General features: G+C 38.9%; 1 pseudogene; it reads right to left on the bottom strand.

Moving 5' to 3' along the window:
• Positions 1-1,303: 1,303 nt before the first annotated feature.
• Positions 1,304-1,526, bottom strand: LOC102853094 (annotated as a pseudogene).
• Positions 1,527-9,574: the final 8,048 nt, after the last annotated feature.

Below are 9,574 nucleotides of genomic sequence, written 5' to 3'. Positions count from 1 at the left end.
CTCTGCTTGCAGCCAAGATCCATCTAACATTAGCTATAATATCCATAGTTCCATGGCCTCTCCTAAAGCCAGCCTGCACATCTGGAAGTTCTCTGTTGATGTGTTCTGGTTGTTTTTAGATAAAGTTCAGCAGAATCTTGCTTGCATGGAGTATTGATGATATTATTCAATAATTTCTGAACTATGTTGGGTCACCTTTCTTTGGGATGGTAATAAATCTAGATCTCCTTCAATCAGTTGCCCAGATGGTTTTTCTCCAGATTTCTTGGTACAACTTGGTGAGTGCATCCAGGGCAGTGTCTGTTTTTTGAAATACATCAATTGATATGACATCAATTCCTGGGTTCTTGTTTTTTTGCCAATTCTTTCAAAGCAGATTGAATTTCTTCTTTCATCACCACAGGCTCTTGCCTATACATTATTTCATGAAATTCTCTGTTTCTACCAACTCCTTTTGGTACAATCACTTTGTATACTCTTCCCATCTTCTTTTAATGCTTCTGTAAGTACTGCAGCTTGAGGCTTGAATTTGTTCTTCAATTCCTTCAGCTTATGAAATGCTGAGCAAGTTTGGTCCTTTTGATTTTCTGACTCCACCTCTTTGCATATTTCATTATAATACTTTACTTTGTCTTCCCACACTGCCCTTTGAAATTTTGTGTAGGGGGTTTTATTTTAATAGAGGGGGTTATCAGATGTTTTGGGTTTTTTTAAGAGAGTATGAGAGGCAAAAACACCTCCAGTGAGAGAAAGAAAGCTCTGAAAATGTCCCTTCAAGCCAAATGGGGCCCTGGCGTGGACCTCCCGAAAGGACAAGAGACTAACAGGTCATCAACAACATTCTCTGGCAGTCACCTGGCCAGAGTAGGAGTCTCTGCTAAGATGGTCCCCACTCCATGCTAATGGTGTAGAGGAGACAAAAACTGTTTACAGGAAGAGTACAGAACCATAAAGAGCTGTAAACAAACTCTGACACAAAGAAAAAGAGAGGTGCAGAGAATCTTGCAGAGAGGTATTTTGGCTCTGAGTACACCAAATACACTGCCAAGTAGGTCTTTAAAATGTCACTAAAAAGGTAAAATATCTAATGTCTTCAAGAGTCCCCTGGACATCTCCCCACATGCCACATTACACCCCCAAGATGCACATGGTAGGGCTCAAATCTTACACTTTGGGGGAAAAAAAGAAAATGAGAAAGAGTCCTGCTGCTGGGTAAGGAGAGAAAGTGCTGAAGACTGGTCGGCCTTTCCCATGTGGGACTGTGTTCTGCAAGACAACTTCCCAGCAGCATCATGACACAGCTCTAAGTGAGTGGGTCCCCTGTGGTCACCTGGGCTTCTATATATTCTATCCTCCATTCAAGGACTGTCAATTTCTCGTTTAGCATTGCAAGTCTTGAATGACAAGACATTCTGAACGATTTGAGAAAGTCTGCAATTTTCTCGAAGCTGCTGGTGATGACCGCAACGTACTCTGGGTTAGTCCTAGTGAATCTCCCGCTGCACCTGATCCTCTTGCCCCGCCATGGCTGCAGCTTAAGGAAGACCAGAGGGGAGTTTTAAAAATTATTTTTATTGGTTTTCATAAAAAATTCCTACACACTGTATTTTGTTTGCATACAGTGTTTTACACAATCTCCAATTCACATTGTGTTTCATACTGTCATTCTCATATATTGTGGTTGTTTGTGTGTTTGGTTTTTTTTAAATTAAAAGTTTATTTACAAAATTCGAATATATTGTTTTCCAGAACAGACTCTTATGATTTCCTTCACACTCCCCCATCAAATTGTACAACTCCATGATTAATCCTCCTCTTCCTCGTGCACATCCTCATCCTTCTGAGTCTACCGTCCCCCTTCCCTGGATCCTTATACTCATTCAACAATAATGGTTTTGTAATATTTATCCTTGTCAGACTGAGTTCACTCAGTATAATGCTCTCCAGTCTCTCCCAAGTTAGGTAATAATTTAGAAAATCATTGCTCCTGAGTACTGTATAGTATTCCATTGTGTGAATGCACCATCATTTCTCAATCCATTCATTTGTGATTGGACATTTGGGCTGTTTCTATATTCTTGCAATGGTGAATAATGCTGCTATGAACATTGGTGTACAAGTCTCTGTTTTTGCTTCAGTTCCTATTTTCTCAGGGTATATTTCAGGTAGTGGAATAGCTGGGTCATATAGAATTTCTATGTTCAATTTTTTTGAGGAAGTGCCAAACTGCCTTCCAGAGTTGTACCATTTTACAATCCCAACAACGATGTATACGAGTTCTTTTCTCACTGCATCCTCTCTAATATTTATTACTTCCTGCGCTGTTAAACTTTGCAACTGCTACTGGTGTGAGATGGTCCCTCATTGTGGTTTTGATTTGCATCTCTCTTATTGCTGGTGATTTGGAGTATTTCTTCATGTGTCTGCCATTCAAATATCTTGTGTTTTACAAAAGTAATCACAATTACTAGACATATTAGACATTTTCAGGTCCTCACAGTATCTTTCCTAATTCTTTTACCTCCTTCCTCTGTCCTCTCAGCCTCCTTTCTCTCTTTCTTTCCCCCTTTGGACTTTTGTACACATCTTGCTGGTAATTCTTCTGTTTTTTATAATATGTAATTGATACAATTTATAATTGTTGTTGTTCTTATGCACCTTTGAGTCCACTATGACTCATAGTGATCCTGTACAAAATATTTCTGAACCCTGCTCTATCCTCAGCCAATTTTACCAACTCTGACACACCTACCCTTCTTACACTAGTTATTGTATCAGTGCATCTCACCCAGGGTCTTCCGCACCTATGCTGTCCCTCCTCTCTTCCAGTCATGATGTCCTTCTCTGAGTACTGATTCCTCTTAGCAACATGCCCAAAGTATGTGAAATAGAGCCTCAAAATCCCTGCTTCAAAGAATCATCTTGGTTTTACCCTTTCCAGGACAGACTTCCTTGTTCTCTTGGATGTCCAATACTCTTGGAAGATCAATACTCTTCTCCAGTGTCACAGCTTAAAGGCATCAATTCTTTTTCAGTCATCTTTGGTCTGTGTCCAGCTTTCTGGTGTAGCAAGTAATTACAAAGACCTAGGCCTGGATGAGGTCCACTCTAGTGTCTAGACTGATGTAGTTGTTCTTCAGTACTCTGGAGAGATCCCAAACAGCAGATTTACCCAATACAATTTGTCTTTTGATTTCCTGATTGCTGGTATTAAGAGTATTGATGGTGGACCCAAACAAGCTCTTCTACATCTATAATCATGTTGCAATTGGCCCAGTGGTGAAAGTCTTTGTTTTCTATCAATACATAATTTTTTAAAAGTACAAAATAATTATCTTGCTATTTGTACAGAATGGTGATATGCAGTTATTTGTCTTTATGAGACAGAGTTAGGTCACTCAATAGTGTTACATATTCTTTTTGGAAATCATTACTTCTAAATTCTGCATTGTATTCCATCATGTGAATGTACCATAATTTATCAATCCATTAAATTTTTGATGGTCATTTGAACTGTTTCCATTTTCTTGCTATTGTGAATGATGTTGCTCTGAACATCAGTGTACAAAATATCCATTTGTTTCTCAAGTCTGTTTTTGGCTGTGGGATAGCTAAGTCTTGTGGAATTTCTACAGATGGCCTTAACCAAAAGGCTGAAAAGCAATTCTGTGGAATTTCTATGTTCAAATTTTGAATAAACTTCAAATTTTGAGTACCTTACAGAGTAGTCGTACCATATTACAATCCCACCAATAGTGTATGAGAGTTCCAATCTTTGCACGTCCTCTGCATCATTGATTGTTTACTGTCCTGTTAAACTTTGCTACTGTTTCTGCGGTGAAATGGTATCTCATTGTGGCTTTGCTTTGAATCATTCTCATTGCCAGTGATTTAGAGTAATTCTTCATCTGTCTGTTGGCTATCCAAATGTCTTCCTCTGTGAAAAGTATTTCCATATTTTTTGCTCATTTTACAATCAAATTATCAGTCTTTGTCTTTTAGGGGCCCTGTAGCATTTTGTAAACATTCCTTATGAAACCCTTGTCTAACATGGATGGTATTGCCAAATGTTTTCTCCCAGAGAATAGGTTTTCTTTTCACCCAATTTTAAACTTTGATGTTCACAAGGACTTAATCTTTAGAAGATCTCTTTCATTGATGTTATCTTCTCCTAGATGTAAATTTCAGGTATCTTCTAGCCTCTTTACACCATATATGGGCCATCTATATTTGGTCCCATTTTGTCTCTTAGGATCTTTATATTTTTTGGCTTTACCTCTGGGTCTCCAATCTGTCTTGAATTGTTTTTTGTGTATGGTGTGAAATATGGATCGTGAAAGAGCTTTTAGTCCAAAAACTAAGTCCAGTTTTTATCAGCACATTTATTACAGAAGTCATTATTTCCCTGTTTGATATAGTTTGTTTCCTTGTAATTTCCTTGGTTTCTTTTTTTTTTCCAGCTGACTGTAAGAAGATGGGTTAATTTATGGATTCTTGATTCTATTTCATTGGTCTATAAGTCTGTCATTGTACCAGTACCATGCTGTTTTGGTTATTACAGGTGTGCAGTAGGTTTTGAAATGCTGGAGTGTTATGTGCCCTACTTCATTCTTGCTTTTTATAAGTACTTTGTGTATTCAGGATCTCTTCCCTTTCCAAAGAAACTTATACAGAGTCATTGTACCAAAAGGAATTGGTGGACATAGAAGAATTTCATGAAACAACGTATGAGCAAGAGCCTGTGGTGATAAAAGAAGAAGTTCAAGCTGCTCTGAAAGAATTGGCAAAAAACAAGGCTCTAGGTATTGATAACATATCAAATGACATATTTCAACAAACAGATGTTACGCTGGATGTGTTCACCAAATTGTGTCAAGAAATCTGGAGAGCAACCACCTGGTCAACTGACTGGAAGAGATCTGTATTTGTTCCCATTCAAAGAAAGATGATCTGAAAGAGTGTGGAAATTATCAAACAGTATCATTGATATCACATGCAAGCAAGATTCTGCTGAAGATTATCCACAAATGACTGGAACAGCACATCAACAGAGAACTGCCAGATGTGCAGGCTGGATTTAGAAGAGGCTAGGGCACTAGGAACATTATAGCTAAGGTCAGATGGCTCTTGGCTGACAGGAGAGTACCAGAGAAATGTCTGTGTTTCATTGATTATGCAGAGGTATTTGACTGTGTGCATCACAACAAACCACAGTTGACTCTGTGAAGAATGGGAATCCCAGAACACTTGATTGTGCTTATATAAAACCTATACTTGCACCAGGAGGCAGTTGTCAGTACAGAGCAAGAAAATACTACATGGTTAAAATTGGGGAGGGTGTGAATCAAGGATGTGTCCTATCTCCTTATCTTTTCAATCTATAAGCAGAACAGTTTACCTGGGAGGCTGGGCTCTATGAAGAGAATTGTAGCTTCAGGATTAGAGGTAGACTCATCAACAATCTGCATTAATCAGACGACACAACGCTGATTAGTGAAACTGAGAAGGTCCTGAAGCACTTGCTGCAGAAGGTCAGGGACTGCAGCCTTCAATATAGATTGAAGCTCAACATCAAGAAAACAAAGAAGATTCTCACCACTGTGCAGATTGACAGCATTATGATAGATAATGAAGAGATTGAGATTGTTGACAGCTTCAGTTTGCTTGGATCTACAACAACACTCTTGGTACCAGCATCTAGGAAATTAAAAGATGAATTGCATTGGGAAATTCTGCTGTCAGAGAACTCTCCAGAATACTGAAGAGCAACAATGTCAGAGTGGAGGCTAGGGTGCACATGATACAGGCCAATGACTTGCTATGTGTCAGAAAGCTGCACAATGACTAGGGATAATAGAAGGAGAATTGATGCCTTTGAGCTGTTTTACTGGAGAAGAGTATTGAATATACCTTGGACTGCCAGGAGAATAAACAAGTTCATCCTGGAGAGGGTGAAGCCAGGCTGCTCCTTGGAGGCAAGGATTCTGAAGGTCATCTGAAATACTTTGGACATGTTGTAAGGAGGGACCATTCCTTGCAGAGGGATGTTATGCTTGGGAGGGTGGAGGGACAGCACAGGAGAGACAGATCCTCTATGAGATGGATTGATTCAGTGACTGGGGTAATGGGGATAGATGCGTCAGAGACAGTAAGATTGGCAAGGGATAGAGCAGGGTTTAGGACTGTTGTATATAGGGTCTCTATGAGTCACAGGATTTGAGAATAGGAACTAGATGAGAAGCCTCTTCTGATCTCTCCTTTGAGAGAAACTTCATGCTTGGAAAGGTGGAGGGATAGCAAAGGAGAGGAAGTCCTTCAACTAGGTGGGTTGACCCAAGCCTGGAGCATGTCAGAGATTATGAGGATGACACAGGATAGAATAGGATTGAGATCTGTTGTTCATAGGGGCACTATGAGTTATTTTTGGGTTGAAAGCACCTAACAACACAACGTTCAATATTGTATTGAAAGTCTTGTTGTTGTGTTGTGTACTGTAGAATCAGAATCGACCCATAGCTGAGCCTCCAGCATGTTTTCAGAGGCAGTTAATCACATAGGAGAAGACTATCCATCCTTTTCCCAATGAGCAGCTGATGGCCCTGAACCACATACCTTTAGGATTGCAGTGCAGCTTCTTGCCACTAAGTCACCAGAGCTTTCCTAATTGTAAGTCTTAGCAGGAGTAATAAGTATGAAGGCAATAGAAGAAAATACCAGGTATCCAGATTGGCAAAGAGGAGGAAAACTATTTCTATAGGCATATAATAAAATAACATACCTGGAAAATCTATGGCAAGAAAACTATTGGACATAGTCAACCAATTCAGAAAAGAAGCAGTATTCAAAGTCTATATATATATAATCAGTTCCATTGCTCTATAGGAACACAGAGAACAAGACAAGGAGCTGCAAAAAACAATACCAATTTCAATAGCTAATCACAAGATAAAATACTTAGGAACAAATCTAACTAGAGATACAAAATACTTACACAAGGAAAATTACCAAAATATTACTGCAAGAAACAAAAAGAGATCTAGAGAAGTGAAGGAATATAACGTGTTAAAGGGTAGGAAGACTCAATATCTTTATAATTGTAATTTTACCAAAAGCAATCTACATAGTCAATACAATCACAGCGAGATACCAAATCCATTTTTCAATAAGATGGAAAAGGCAATTTCAAATTGTAATTTGAATGAAAAGAGATCTCTAATAAGCAAAGGACTACTGGAAATGAAGAACAAATTTGGATGCATCACAATCGCTGATCTCAGTCCTACTGCACAGCCATAGTGGTCAATACAGCATGGTACTAGGACAACAACAGGCACATTGCTCAGTGGGATCAAATCAAGAACCCAGCAATCAACTCGTCAACTGATGTTCAACTGATTTTTTACAAAGAGACAAAATCAGTTTAAATTAGGGAATGAAAGCCTCTTCAAACAGTGGTAGTGCTAAAATTAGAAAACTGTCTACTGAAAACTGAAGCAAGACCCACACCTCACACCATACACAAAAATTGATTTAAAGTGGATCAGAGAGGTAGGAATAAAACTAAAGAAAGAGTTTAAAATACATCAGCCAAAATCTAAGAATAACTCTAGAAGCCCTAATCTATAGCCTGAACAGACATCCAAGCATAATGAAACTCCTATAACTAGAAGAAAATGCAACAGATGAATGAGACCTTCTAAAAATCAAATCCCTGGGCACATAAAAAAAAAACAAACCACAACACACCAAAACTTCTCTAATAGTATAAAAAAGAAACCCATAGACTAGGAAAAATAACATATCTGATAAGGAATTCCTATCTAAAAGGTTTAGAATACTCTTGCACCTCAACAAGAAAAAGACAAACAACTCAATTGCAAAATAGACACAAGATGTGAGTGGGCACTTCACCAAAGAAGAAATTCAGGTGGCCAACAAATAAATGAAGAAATGTTTAAAAAATTCTTGCTATCAGAGAGATGAAAATCAAAATAGCTAAACTATATCAACTCACCCCAGCGTAATAGTGAAGATCAACAGGGTAACAAACAACAAACGCTGGAAAGGATGTGGAAAGATTGGAACTCTGTTTCTGCTAGTGAGAATTCAAAATGGTACAAACACTATGGAAGGCAGTCTGGTACTTTCTCAAAAAAGTTGCAAATAGAAATATAATTTGACTCATCTGTCCCACAAATGGGAATATAACCTAAAGAAATCAGAGGCATGACACAAACAAATGTATGCACATTTATGTTTATGTTTATTGCTGCATTATTCGCAATGTTTGTTATGTGCCGTCAAGTCGCCTGCATCTCATAGTGACCCTATTTACAACAGCCCTAAACCCTGCTCTATCCTGTGCCAATCTTATTGTCTCTGATACACCTACCCTATAATCCCCTGAATCAATCCATCTTATCGAGTGTCTTCCCCTCTTGCCCTGTCCTTCCATACTCACAAGAATGACATCATAGGTCTCCAAAGACTGATCCTGCCTTGCAACATGCTCATAATAGGTCAGATGGAGCTTCAGAATCCTTGACTTCAAAAAGCAACCTGGCTTCACCCTCTCCAGGATGAAAAATAGTACAGTTTCAAAGTAATTATAGTATGTTAAGATGGGTTGAAGGAAGTATCTCATTACTAAATAAGTTATCTTGGCTAGAAGTTTTTAACTCCTTTCTGATATTATGTCTTTATATTTTAAGAAATAAGTAGTATTATGTACTGTAATAAGATTACCAGAAGAATTGAGTGTGATAAGTACACAATTCCAAGTACATAGTAGGCGTAAGATATGTTCACAGAGAAAGTTCATTGGTAAGAAAGATAATTTCTAAGTAGGTACATTATACTATATCTCACCAAAGATGACAGAAAGATAGCTCAGAAGCAGTAACAACATCATCATCAATATTATTATTGAATTGTTGTTGTTGTTGTTATGTGCCATCGAGTCATTTGCGACTCATAGCGACCCTATGTACAACAGCCCTAAACCCTGCTCTATCCTGTGCCAACCGCACTGCCTCCGACACACCCATCCCGATTACCCCAGTCACTGAATCAATCCACCTCATAGAGGGTCTTCCCCTCCTGCGCTGTCCCTCTACTCTATCCAGCATGATGTCCCTCTCTAAAGACCTGTCTCTCCTTACAACATGTCCAAAGTATGTCAGACGAAGCCCCAGAATCCTTGCCTCCAAGGAGCAGCCTGGTGTAACTCTCTCTGGGATGAATCTGTTTGTTTTCCTAGCCATCCATGGTATTCTCAATACTCTTCTCCAGCACCACAGCTCAAAGGCATCAATTCTCCTTCTATCCTCCCTAGTCATTGTCCAACTCTCTGATGCATAACAAGTGATTGCAAAAACCATGGCCTGTATCAGGTGCATCTTAGTTTCCAGAGAGACACCGTTGCTTTTGAGTACTTTAGAGAGGTCCCTAAACGCGGACTTTCCCATCACGATACGCTTTTTGATTTCCTGACTGCTTGTGCCAAGAGTGTTGACTGTGGAGCCGAGCAAACTAAAGCTGTGAACAATCTCAATCTCTTTGCCATCCATCCTGA

Source organism: Elephantulus edwardii, unplaced genomic scaffold, assembly GCF_000299155.1.
Source record: "Elephantulus edwardii isolate Elephantulus edwardi_28Jun2011 unplaced genomic scaffold, EleEdw1.0 scaffold00149, whole genome shotgun sequence".
Classification (NCBI taxonomy): Eukaryota; Metazoa; Chordata; class Mammalia; order Macroscelidea; family Macroscelididae; genus Elephantulus; species Elephantulus edwardii.
The sequence above is the reverse complement of the archived record's forward strand: the minus strand, read 5'-3'. Positions and strand labels throughout refer to the sequence as shown.